This window comes from Rhinatrema bivittatum, chromosome 1 (assembly GCF_901001135.1).
Source record: "Rhinatrema bivittatum chromosome 1, aRhiBiv1.1, whole genome shotgun sequence".
In the NCBI taxonomy this organism is placed as follows: Eukaryota; Metazoa; Chordata; class Amphibia; order Gymnophiona; family Rhinatrematidae; genus Rhinatrema; species Rhinatrema bivittatum.
Window position 1 is genome coordinate 146,919,260 of NC_042615.1, and position 14,194 is coordinate 146,933,453.

General features: G+C 39.7%; 1 protein-coding gene across 5 annotated transcripts in view; it reads right to left on the reverse strand.

The window, feature by feature from the left end:
* The window catches only part of ATP10D (ATPase phospholipid transporting 10D (putative)), a 363,249-nt gene that overhangs the window by 272,455 nt on the left and 76,600 nt on the right, over window positions 1-14,194 (reverse strand). The window contains exon 1 of one of the 5 annotated variants that reach the window (XM_029588256.1): window positions 5,920-6,077. The exons of the other annotated variants lie outside the window; for them this stretch is intronic. The gene's annotated coding sequence lies outside the window, so the exon portion shown is untranslated. Of the gene's footprint in view, window positions 1-5,919; window positions 6,078-14,194 lie in introns of those variants that run through there. 5 annotated transcript variants of the gene reach the window in all.

The following is a 14,194-nucleotide window of genomic DNA, read 5'->3' on the forward strand; positions in this document are numbered from 1 at the left end:
CATTTCTTATGTTTCTTTAGTTGGTTCTGCCACTATATTCTTTGTTTCTATGACATCTAATATCGTCAACTAACAGTTTGTTTACCAATAATTTTGAACAAAACAACAACAAAAAGCCCTAACTGTATTAAGTACATTTTGTAGTGTGTATCTTGTTATTCATTTATGTTCTGGAGATCTTCTCATATTCTTCCTTAAATTGCTCCAAACAGGGAATAACTTTGGCATGTTTGCCAGCTGGTTTTGGTGGTTGATGTGGCCTGCTAAATCCACTATGCAAGTAATTCTAGTGACTGGTGCTATAAATCCTGCCTTCTGCAGATACTTTATTGTAATGCTTTATGCAATTTCCATTTCATTGTAAACTGATATGATATGTAATTTTCAACATGAATGTAGGTATAAAAAAGTTAAAAATAAATAAAATAAATATAAATTCACTGCTGATTGTAAGGGAAAGCATGGATGTATAGTATATTCTGAAATGCCAAAAGATGAGACATTCACTATTACTGTGCCTAATAGTAGTGTCTTCAGCAAAACACATAACTTGTACCTTTAGATATTAGAGTTGCCTGTTACTGCTTCTGAATATTATCCTTAAATCCATTTTATTCTATTTATTTAGTGTGGTGTGGCCTCTTAATTATAAACACTAACTTATCTCATTGACTTCTTAAGATTGGGTCTTTTGGTTCATGAAGAAAACTGGACATATTTACTAAACCATGTTAACGCATATTAAATACCTGCATTAATGCTGAATGTATATCAAAGCAGCACAAACTTTTTTCCCAATACAACTTTGAATTAAAATTTAAATAAGCTGATTTTAAATGCAAAATTATGCTAATAGGATTATTTACATGTTTCAAGATTTTCGTTTAAAAAAAAAATTCATGTTAGTGCTGTCATTAACACAAAATAAGTTCCTTGGAGTTAACATGGATTGACGTGGTTTCAGCTGAAACCTTGCACATTAGTCTATAGATGTGAGATTCTAGTCCTCTTTAGCGATCTTTTGCGTTTTCAGTTTGTGCAAAACAGGACCTTAGGGCCAATTCAGTCAAGCCAGGAAACAGAAGGAAGGGAGAGAACAAACACGGCCGTGTGTGCGCCACCCTTTTCAAAGCCATTCATATATGCATCCGCCTTCAAAATACCAACCCTCCAGCCACCCACGCATTCACCCTCACCCCAATCGCTTGAACATGAACACACCTTCCCATACTCTCCTCTGCCTACCATCTACCCTAGCTACCCCTATACATGCATATCCACCCACTTGCATGCACAATCCCCCCAAGACGCTGGCACATGCACCCAACTCTCCCACATTTCCCCAGCCATTCACACATTCTCCCACCTCCACAGCTACCTATGCACATCCACCCACATGTGCACACTCTTCATTCCCCTCCAGCTGTTCCTGCATACCACGCCACATCATCAGGCTACACATATACATGCACACCCTCCATACCGTTGCCCCTCCCGGATGCACAGAAATACATCTAGGCACCTACTTCGCCATCCCCCTAACAAACAGTCATGCGCACACACTGCCTCACCCCATCCAAAGACGTCACTTAGCAATGCAGCCCAGCTATGCACACAATTTCAATCTGGAATGAAGTTGCTGTTGAGGGTATCATGGCAAGCCTTCTATGGAGTGACATGTATAGGAGAAGTGGAGGGAGTGAACAGCAAACTGACTACATACCCTACTATCTATATTTCCAGCCATTCAATGAGAGGCTTTCTGCTATTATAGCTATACTCATTTGTTGCTAGCTAACATTACTTTTAATGAATCCAAAGGTTGTTTGCTTCTTTAATAGCTTACACAATTTTGTTTTTGTCTAGTATAAGGTTGTTGGAGATAATTGCACCTAGACTGTTCTATTCAACCACCTGCAGCAGGAATGGAAAATCCTTGAGATCATAAAACTCAGGAGGGTAGGCCTAGGTTATGAAGCATTGCAGTAGTTGCTGTTGGTGGGTCCTGGGCATAGCAAAGGACCTTCGTTTCCGGTTTATATTTTATTTTGCTAGGGAATTTCAATGTTACAAAAAAAAAAAAAAAAAGTTATATGCTGATTTTGTTCCTGTGTGTTTTAACAAAGTCATTTTTCCATCAATTATTTTTTGTAAAATAACTGAAATTCCCAGACATGGGAATTTCACATGACAGCAGCTGCCACCAGAGAATTGGTGGTTGCTGGAGGCCAAAAGGTGAGCATCAAGAGAGACATCTTGGATGCAGTGGCAGGATGGGCCTAGGTCGGAGAAGAGGGTGATTCCACAACCAGTATGGTTTTCAGAATATCCAGTCTATGCTACTTGCATAGACTGGAGTACCCATAAAGATTTATCTTACGTGGTCTCATTGTGACGTTCTGGTTACCCCATCTCAAAAAAGATTTCAGACATAGAAAAGGTAGAAACAGATCAATTATTGGGGAACTTCTGGGTAGACTGGCCACTACTGGAGACAGGATGCTGGGCTCGATGGACCTTGATCTGACCCAGCATGGCACTTCTTATGTTCTTATATACTGAAAACCCCAGTGGCTGAGGGGTCCCAAGATAGGTTTGTGAAGCTCTGACGTACAGGATTTTTCCAGGGTTCATTTTTACCAGGTGTATAACACGACACTTACACATCTTAGGGAGTACATTCAACAAGAACACACTTTTGTATTTAGACATAAAAATGTACGTGCTTAATAGGGATGTGCATTGTTTCTTCTGTTTCAGCAGGTATGCACATACCTCATCGACTTTCTAGTAACATGCGAAAAAACGGATATTATGCACATAAAACAATATTAAAAATACATGGATATCTGTTTTTTCTATATACAAGAAAGTCAGAGGTACACATATATCCACCTAAACAGAAAAAATGAATTCTCATCCCTAGTTCTTAATCTGAGAGAAAAATAAATACATTTTAGATTGAACATTCTATTGTAGAGGGGTAAGCAACATAAGCAGCATGTTAGCTACACAAAATGGCTACAAGCAATACAAAATGCAGGATGCTGACATGTGGGCATCAACACCGAGCACTTAAATTTCCATTCTCCTGCAAGCTATGTTTAACAAATAGGAAAGGGTTAAGTACTTGATTTTAAAAAAGGTAAACTGTAGGTGGGGTTTCTCCCAGGCAAAAGTGTACATGACAGATACTGTCTGTGGGGAAGAGTTGGTGCTATTAAATGGGGGCACTCCATAAAGTTAGCATGGGGCACATTTAAAACTAATCGGAGAAAGTTCTTTTTTACTCAACGCACAATTAAACTCTGGAATTTGTTGCCAGAGGATGTGGTTAGTGCAGTTAGTATAGCTGTGTTTAAAAAAGGATTGGATACGTTCTTGGAGGAGAAGTCTATTACCTGATATTAAGTTCACTTAGAGAATAGCCACTGCCATTAGCAATGGTAACATGGAATAGACTTAGTTTTTGGGTACTTGCCAGGTTCTTATGGCCTCAAGAACCGGGCAAGTACCCAAACGCCAAGAAGATCCCATACTACTGATGCCAGTAATAGCAGAGGCCATTCCTTAAGTCAACTTGATTAATAGCAGTTAATGGACTTCTCCAAGAACTTCTCCAAACCTTTTTTGAACCCAGCTATACTAACTGCATTGACCACATCCTCTAGCAACAAATTCCAGAGCTTAATTGTGCGTTGAGTGAAAAAGAATTCTCTCTGATTAGTCTTAAATGTGCTACTTGCTAACTTCATGGAGTGACCCCTAGTCCTTCTATTATCTGAAAGTGTAAATAACCGATTCACATCTATCGTTCAAGACCTCTCATAATTTTAAAGACCTCTATCATATTTCCCCTCAGCCAAGCTGAACAGCTCTAACCTCTTCAGCCTTTCCTCATAGGGGAGTTGTTCCATCCCCTTTGTCATTTTGGTTGCCCTTCTCTGTACCTTCTCCATCGCAACTATATCTTTTTTGAGTTGCGGTGACCAGAACTGTACACAGTATTCAAGGTGCGGTCTCACCATGGAGCGATACAGAGGCATTATGACATTTCCCGTTTTATTAACCATTCCCTTCCTAATAATTCCTAACATTCTGTTTGCTTTTTTGACTGCTGCAGCACACTAAACAGAGGATTTCAATGTATTATCCACTATGATGCCTAGATCTTTTTCCTGGGTGGTAGCTCCTAACATCGTGTAACTACAGCAAGGGTTATTTTTCCCTATATGCAACACCTTGCACTTGTCCACATTAAATTTCATCTGCCATTTGGATGTCCAATCTTCCAGTCTCACAAGGTCCTCCTGTAATGAATCACAATCTGCTTGTGATTTAACTACTCTGAATAATTTTGTATCATCTGCAGATTTGATAACCTCACTCGTCGTATTCCTTTCCAGATCTTTTTGCTCTGGAGGAAGAAAAAGATCGTGCGCTGAAGGTTTTCTTTTTAAATCACAAGAGAAGAAAGTTGGTATACTTCCAGATGTGACTAAATCAGCTCGGCTTAGTAAGAAACCATTTTTTCTAGAAAAGATAGAACTTTAGAACTGGGTGCTACTTTCCAACTTCGATTTCCTGGCAAATGTCATGTTATATTGGCTGCTTACAAATTTTTTTATTTTTTTTTTTTACCCTGACCAGTTTGAACATTGTTTTTCAGGATAAAGAAACTATGCCATAGGTTTAGGAAGGTCAGTTTAATTGATTTTGGTGACATTTTTTCCTTTTTTATATGATCATGTTCCCCCCTCCCCCCAGTTGTGGTCTATATACAGATCATTATAGATGTCTTTGTGATGTTTGTCTCTAATATAAATGTTAATGCAATGATTGGTTACTATCAAATATAACTTGATTTATTTGTATTTTAACTTGAAAATAAAAGATTATATGATATATAAAATTATATATAAATTTTGGTATTACTGTAATTCAAATAGTTAAATAATATATTGTACAGACTTCATTAAAGATTTAATATCTGATAAGTTATTTGTAAATATATTAAATCTTGTTCTGAATGCATTATATTTTTCTAGAGAAGTAAAGGTCTGGAAGGGTTACTTCCTGCTTTTAAAAGTACTTCATAAATTAGAAACCTACAAGGAGCCTTTTTTTTTTTTATTATTTCTAAGTTACACTGGGAAATAAAATAAGGTAAATCTACTTTGTCATTATGCCAAAGAGCCAACACGTTTCTGTTAAGTGAGTGTACAGAAGAATACCTAGTTCCTCTTTTTTGTGAAAAAATATTTTACACATTCCCCTGAAACAGGGTTGTGATTGTGTTGTTGATTCAGGGGGTCTGCATGGATTGTTATGATCCATGTAGGTGGAATGCAGTGGTTTGTCACCCACTGATATACAAGTTCCTTGCCTTTTCTTTATCTCTCATCTCATTCTGTAAAGATATTATCTGTGATTCTTGTTTTTCTTTTTGTGCCCTCCAGAAACATTTGTAACATGCATTTGGCGATGACAAATTTACTTCCTCTGTAGTCATGTAAACATAAGGCTTTTAAAGTCTTGTTGATTTAGATAAAAGTAAAAGTTCTACCAGCTGGCCAAGCTGTGGGTCTGGAGTTCCTGATTCTCTACCTCCTAATTTCCCCCATTTTTTTAAATTAATGACATCATTTGAAGTATTCCTTAAAAATCTCATCTAACTTTTCCTTTTTCATTCCAAATAGTAATCCCTTTCCAAACATGTCACTTGTAACCTCTATATTTTTAGACACAAAAACAGGACATGCAGTTTCCTTTACGTCAACACACACGCACCTGCACTCTCTCTCTTTCTGTTAGGTATACATTATCTGCTGTCTATTCACACTGAAACTCTCAGCTCAACTATCAGTCAAGGAGAACTCTGCTTGATTTCTCGAGGTAACTCTGCTTAATTTCGTCTACCTGCATGAATCTCAATAATCTCCCAAATCAGATGTGTTCCTTTATGGGTGTGGGCCGGACTCTCACAAAAATTCCCAGGGACATTTTCCTACTCAGTTCAGAAGGATAGGAAAGAAAATCCTGCCCTCACATGAACTGGAGAAGTTCTCTCTTGGTGGAGATTGGACAGTCTCAATCCATCACATTGGGGAGGGTTCACCAACAACTCTGAGGGACAACCTGTGAATAAAGCAAACTAGACATTGCTGGCTGCAGGAAAGAGGAAACAGCTTATTTTATTACAGTGAAAAGCTTTTCACAGAGACAGCGGACAAACAGCATGGAGATACAATAAGGACACATCTCAAATTGCTCTGCTTCTAGATTGATTATGTGCAGTATCTGTCATGTATGCACTTTGGAAAATCCCTTTAATAGCACCAACTCTTCCCCACAAAGTATATAGACACGTGTTCAGGGACCTCAATTTCACAATAAAACAACAAGTGACTACCGCTATGGGCATGAAAAACAGACTCTATACTAACCTCAATCCTCAGACCAAGTTGACAGAATAAGAACATAAGAAATTACCATGCTGGGTCAGACCAAGGGTCCATCAAGCCCAGCATCCTGTTTCCAACAGAGGCCAAACCAGGCCACAAGAACCTGGCAATTACCCAAACACTAAGAAGACACTATGCTACTGATGCAATTAATAGCAGTGGCTATTCCCTAAGTAAACTTGATTAATAGCGGTTAATGGACTTCTCCAAGAACTTATCCAAACCGTTTTTGAATCCAGCTACACTAACTACACTAACCACATCCTCTGGCAACAAATTCCAGAGCTTTATTTTGCGTTGAATGAAAAATAATTTTCTCTGATTAGTCTTAAATGTGCTACTTGCTAACTTCATGGAATGTCCCCTAGTCCTTCTATTATTCGAAAGTGTAAATAACCGATTCACATCTACTCTTTCAAGACCTCTCATGAACTTAAAGACTTCTATCATATCCCCCCTTAGCCATCTCTTCTCCAAGCTGAACAGCCCTAACCTCTTCAGCCTTTCTTCATAGTGGAGCTGTTCCATAAGAACATGCCATACTGGGTCAGACCAAGGGTCTATCAAGACCAGCATCCCGTTTCCAACAGTGGCCAATCCAGGTTGCCCTTCTCTGTACCTTCTCCATCGCAACTATATCTTTTTTGAGATGTGACGACCAGAATTGTACACAGTATTCACCATAGAGCAAATAAGTAAAATATTAACCCCTTTCCGGTCCACCCCAAATATATTAGTCAGTGAGCCTAATGTATTGTGCAGTCTTCCCCAAATATATATATATCTGTGGAAATATAGAAGGATGTAATACCAGACAACACCGAAAAATGTTCACGTCCTGAAAGGGGTTAAAGGCGAAGACAGTGGAAGAGACTGGGCTCCCATGGCCACAGGTGCTACACACAGTATTATTGAGTATTAGAGGTACCACTGCTAGGACTACTGGTCTGAGCCCTTTTGAAGGAGTGACTGGTCAACCAATGCCTACACCATCAGCACCAGGGGTTAAACTGATTGAATATGATCTAGCCTGTTTAATACATTTTTATATCATATTGTACTATACTAACTGAAGCTGTTTCCAAAATCTCTCAGCAGGTCAGCAAGGCCCTGCCTAAGCCTAAAACAGATGGTGCCCTCAATATCCAAGCAGGAGATTCAGTACTGGTGAGGAACTTCTTTTGCTCCAATATCTTGGAACCACGCTGGGAAGGACCATGCCAGGTTCTGCTTCCCACTCCAATGGCCATTAAAGTACAACGGAAAAAAGCATGGATCTACGCATCTCACGTTAAGGTTGTCCCTTCAGACCAAAAACAAAAAAACAAAACAACAAAAGATGATTTTGGACCCAGAAGAAAAGTAGACAACATCAGATACAGAAGAGAGGAGGAACAGACAACAGAAGAGGATTTGCACTTGGCCTCCAAGAGTGACCCAGTCATAACACACTGCAACTGTCAGTAGTTTAGAGTCCCACTATGGCTAACAGCTTATTATTAATAGCAGCTGCTTTCCTGCAACTGGAGTCATTCATCTGTGGCCCTGCAAACTAATAAAATATGACTAAGGCATTGAGAGAAAATTTAAATAGCAGTAATTTTTGAATATGTATGTGGTTAATTTTCTCTTTCGGTCCTCTGTATGGTTTCCATAGTCAGCCTGCTGACTTTTTTTTTCAATTAAATTTTTATTATTATACTCAAATAGTATATAAATATCCACCTTCAACAGTCCACATCATAACATCAACCACACATATAACTTAATCACAATGTATCTGAAGCAACAGCGTACCAGCTCTCCCCCCCCCCCCAATTGGGATAGCTCCGAACATCTCGAGGTAGCAGTCCACCCCTCTTAGGAAATAGCTATCCAGAGCACTTCAGCAGGCAGGGAAGAGAGGTGCCATAATTGTAATTACAGTTCACAGGTTTTCAAAAATGAAACTTAATTTACCTGTTTTCCTTTAGATTTTTAGATTCCAGCTATCTCTGGGGACCCCTATAGATGTTGGGGCAGAATCACAAGCCTATTGCTATTGTTAACAATAACATCTTCTTGGCCTTCCAACAGTTTCCAGCTCACAGTGTACTGCATACATGTCCTTTTTAATAGTACTAAGCATTTGGACGCCATGTCCACCTTGTTGGAGGCATATATTATCTCACATGCCCTGCTAAAACTGCTTAAAAAAATAGTGGCCAATTTATAGTTTCCAGAACTGCTCTTTTTCATTATGGACCTCTGGGTTGTATATTTCCTAGGATACAACTGGGCTAAAAAAAATAATAATCCTCTTTCCTTCAATGCCAGTAGAGTCACTGTTGGTTATGTACTCCCATGATTCACCCTGATACACATCACTACCGCTGTTTCTAATAAAATAATGAAGCAATTGACAATATCTTAAACAGTAGACGCACCGGCTATCATAAATTTTAAGGGGCCATGCACCCAGGATTGGGTAACTGTGAACTGGAGAATGTTATTCGTAATCTATCTGCCATCGTAGAAAACTTGGCGAATGATACAGCAAAAGGCCTGCTTGCCTTACAGGATGAACACAAATTTTTGGTTAAAGTACAGTTGGAGAACAGAATTGCCTTAAATACTCTTCTGGCTAAGAAGGGGGGCGGGGGTATGTAGGCATGTTAATTCATGTTCTTATGTAGATCCTGATGATAAACTACAAAAGTGTTATTAACAAGCTACAGGACCTGTTCAAACAAGCACATATTCATCACCCTAAAAATGCTGACTAGAACTTCCTTGCCCTGGGATCTTGGTTAGGCACTATTGGTAAATGGATTTTTGCTTGCTTCACCTTTATTGTTATTTTCCTGGTCTTAGTTATAGATATATATTCCTAGATATTCAGTGCTTCCTGAATCTGTGCTGGCAGATTGCCAACAAGACTTTAGTCGCTATTATTGCTACCATTTTTCCTCTTATGAGGACTTCTGAACCCAAAACTTTCGGGTATGAACCCATCTCGCCCGAGAAGTCTTTAGAACTCTGGCCTCTATGATGGTTAAGGACCCAGCTGACCCCTTATGATCCATTGGTTATGTATGCTCAGGCTAACGTAAGACACATGCCAGGACTTTACCTGAAGCCATCAAATCTAATGACATATTAAATATAGAAATGACGGCAGAAAAGGACAGTGGTCCGTCCATCCATTCTGCTCAGCAAGCTTCCCATGGTAGTATCTGCTGCACCGTGCAGGGTACCCCCATGTATCAGTTTTGCTTGACGTACTTTGCTTATAGACTTGGTCACAGAAGCAGTCCTGTGCTTTTTCCCTATGTCCACGTAACAGTATCCCAGACCATGGAAGCCAGGACCTTAGGTTGTCTGAATCATATTCCTCTTATCCCCCTGCTGTTTAAGCAGGAAACAATGTTGCAGTTGCAGTGGGCTTTTTTTGCAGAGCATTAAAATTTTGGCTCCAGCAATTTAGCAGAGCATTGTCTCTGGACTACCTTTGCAGAGCATTGAAACTTCGGCTCCAGTGAACAAGCAGAGCATTGGCTCCAAAGAACAAGATAAGTGCTAGATAAAAGCGTTTCTTAAAAAGGATATTGCACTTTTCAAGTTTAAAGTTGAAATGAAAGAGAGCAAATGAGATTCTTGGACTTGTAGCGTCATTGAAAAGTAAATGAGTTAACAAGATATTCTGAAAACAAGAAAAAAATATTCGGACTTGTAGCGTCATTGAAAAGTAAATGAGTTAACAAGATACTCTGAAAAAAAGAAAAAAATATACATAATTTAAAAAAAAACAAAAAAAACATGAAAAATGAATTGAACTGCTAAAAAGTGTGCGGAAGTACATCATGGTTTTAAACAAAATAGAGGTTACCCTATGATTGCATTTGATATTGGGCAGCCAAAGTGGCAGTGGTACATAAAGGTAAAAGACGCCGGTAGGCGGAAGTGTGCACTGGCCCTGGTATGAGGGTATTCCTTTAATCAAAAACCATGAGAGTAATGTGACCCTTAATCTTAATGATATTATTTTGTCACATTAGTGCCAGTTTTTTCCGATTTTGAGTGCAGTTGCATTAAAAGCATCAAAGCATATTGGATAAGGGTAGTAATCTCCAGGCCTTCTAAGGGTAATAACCACCGTACCAGCAAGTTACTCTCCCTGCTCGCTTATCTCATTTCCATTCTCTAGCCTTATAGAGATCCACAGTATTTAGCCTATGCTCCTATGAATTCTTTGACTTTCTTCTTCACCATCTCCTCTGGAAGGGCATTCCAGACCTCCTCCTCCCTCTCAGTGAAGGGATATTTCCTGGTGTTGATTCTGAGTTGCCCCCCCCCCCCTGGAGTTTCCTTTCATGACCCCTAGTTCTATTGCTTTCTTTACAATAGAACTAGGTTCAAAGCCCATACATCATTGAAACCTTTTAGGTATCTGAAGGTCTGTATCATATCTCCCCTGCATCTCCTCTCTTCCAGGTCATATATATTCAGATCCTTCAGTCTCTCCTCATAGGTCTTCTGATACAGGCACCACACCATTTTCGTCACCCTTCTCTAGAACGCTTCCGTCCTGTGCCTATCCTTTATGAGATACCAGCTGCAGAACTGACTACAATACTCCAGTTGAAGCCTCACCAAGGATCTGTACAAAGGCATCATCACCTTTTTCTTACTGTTTATTCCTCTCTATGCAGCCCAGCATTCTTCTGGCTTTAGCTATCGCCTTGTCACAATGCTTCGCCATCTTCAGTTCCCCAGACACAATCATCCCACAATCCCTCTCCTGGTCCATGCACATCAGTCTTTCATCCCCTATCACATACAGCTCTTTTGGATTACCGATTCCCAGATGCATGACTCTGCACTTCTTGGATTTGAATCCCAGTTGTCAAATCTTCGATCACTCTTCCAGCTTTCTTAAATCAATTTTCATTCTCTCTATTCCTTCAGGCGAGTCCACTCTGTTGCAGATCTTAGTATCATGTGCAAATAGACATACTTCACCTTCTATGCCTTCCGCAATGTCGCTCACAAACAGGCCAATACAGTAAAAAACAATATGGGAGAGCAGGCGCTCCATGTTGCGCGTCTGCTCCCCAGACGCACACCCAAGCACCTCTCCTGGGTGCGCGATTCAGTATTTAAATGAGGTGGTGCCCTAATAAGGAGATGCTAGGGACTCCTTATTAGCGGTAGATGTCAGTGGGTCTGACAATCGACGCTCTATTTTACCAGCGTCTGTTTCCAAACCCACTGACAGTCACAGGTAAGGAAATGGACGCCAGTAAAACTGAGCATCTGTTTTTCTAACTTGCTGACCAGCGGGCAGATTTTTTAAACTTTTTTTTTTAAGTTTTGGTTCGTCCAACTTAATATTGCTAGGATATTATGTCAGAGGGGGTACATAAAAGTAGTATTTTCTGCTTTTCTGTACACTTTACTAGATTGCTCAGAAATGTGCGGCTTGGCCACACATTTTACTTTCAGTATCCCGGGGACTAAATAATAGCCTCATCTACCTGCATTTGCATGTGATGAGCACTATTAGGTTTTGGGTGGTTGGCAGTACATTTTCGACGCACTAACACCTTAATCGTATAAAGGGTAATAGACACGCTTCAAAAACACGCAGCCAATTGTATGTTGGTGCAGTCGGCCAAGCACATCTTACTATATTGGCCTAAAAGATATTGAACAAAACCAGTCCCAACCATGATCCCTGTGGCATGCTGCTTAACATGGCTCTCTTCAGAGTAGGTTCCATTTACCATTGCATGTTGTTTCCTATCGGTCAACCAGTTTGTAATTCATGCCACCACCTTGTCACTCACTCCCAAGCTTCCCATTTTATTCACAAGCCTCCTATGCAGTACCATATCAAATGTCTTTCTATATTAACTGTTTCTCTACTGTTACCCCGAAGCTCTAAGGTTAATCGCTGTTATAGTTGCTCCTCTGATTTTTAATGTATATCATTGTTATAATTGTAAACCAGAGTGAAGGCCAACACCAATACTTCGGTATATAAAACATACAAATAAATAAAATAAATAAATAAATAAATCCAAGTAGATCACATCAAGCATTCTTCCTCGATCCAGTTCTCTAGTCACCCAATCAAAAAAGTCAATCAGATTTGTCTGACAGGACCTTCCCCTGGTGAATCTATGCTGCCTCGGGACCAGCAACCCAACAGATTGTAGATAATCCATTATCCTTTCCTTCAGCAGCGTCTCCATTACTTTTCCCACCACTGATGTGAGGTGAATCGGCCTGTAATTTCCAGCCTCCTCTCTGCTACCACTCTTCGCTAATCCCACGGTACCATTCCCGTTTCCAGGGATCTATTGAAAATATCCTTCAGTGGACCCACCAGCACATCTCTGAGCTCCCTCAGTATCCTGGGATGTATCTCATCAAGCTCCATGGCCTTGCTCATTTTCAGTTTTGCCTAGCTCTTCCCATACATTCTGTTCTGTAAACAGAATTTCATCAACCCATTCCCAACTATATCTTGTCTACGAGCAACAGTACTTCTCCAGGGTCTTCTTTAGTGAACACCAAGCTGAAGTACTTGTTAATATTTCTGCCATTTCTTTGTCTCTCTCCACACATTGTTCCTTGTCACCTTTCTCTAATATATCTGAAAAATGTTTTGTCACCACTTTTTTTCTTTGGCAATCCTTTCTTCCACTTGACCTTTTCTTTTCTGATTTCTTTCTGTGTGTCCCTCAGTTTCACCAGGTATTCTGCCTTGTGTTCCTCTTTTTGGGATCCTTTATACTTCTTGAACGCTGTTCTTTTTGCCTTTATTTTTTCAGGAACTTCCTTTGAGAACCAGATCAGTTTCTTTTTCCTCTTACTTTTGTTTACTTTTCTAACATATAGTTTTGTTGCCTTTGTAATAGCTCCTTTCAGTTTATCCCACTGTTGTTCTACCTCACCCATTTTCTCCCAGGCTTCCAGTTCTTCCTCTAGGAACATTCCCATTTTGACAAAGTCTATATTTGTGAAATTCAAAACTCAGGTCTGTATATGTCTTCTCTGTATCCTGTTTGTGATATCAAACTATACCTTCTGATGGTCACTGGTGCTCAGGTGGGCACCTAAAACATTTGAGACATTATCCCATTTGAAAGCACCATTCAAGTATCACATCCTCTTGTGGATTCAATTACCAATCGTTTGAACAGAGCCCCTTTAAAAGCATCCACTATTTCTCTACTTCTTGTAGATTCCGCAGATGGAATGCTCCAATCCACATCAGGCAGATTAAAATCAACTAGCAACACTTCTCCTTTCTTTCCTACCTTTAGGATGTCTTTAACCAGATCTCTGTCCAGTTCTTCTGAGTTGGAGGCCTGTAGACCACACTGATGTAAATGGAAGCACCATCATCTTTTTTCAGGATAGCCCATAATACTTCTTCCCTACCCCATGTCCCTTTATTTCAGTTGCTTGGATATTGTTTCTGACATAAAGAGCTACTCCTCCACCTTTTCTGTACTCTCTTTCCTTCCTAAAAAAAAGTTATAGCCAGGAATGGCCGTATCCCAATCATGAGACTCAGTGAACCATGTCTCTATAACAGTAACAATATCCAAATCTGCTTCCACCATTAGAGCTTGCAGGTCTGGGATTTTATTGCCCAGTCTACAGGCATTTGTGCTCACAGCTTTCCAGCTCCTCTCACTGGACATCTTTTTTGTCCTATTCAGCTTATTTTTGTTAAA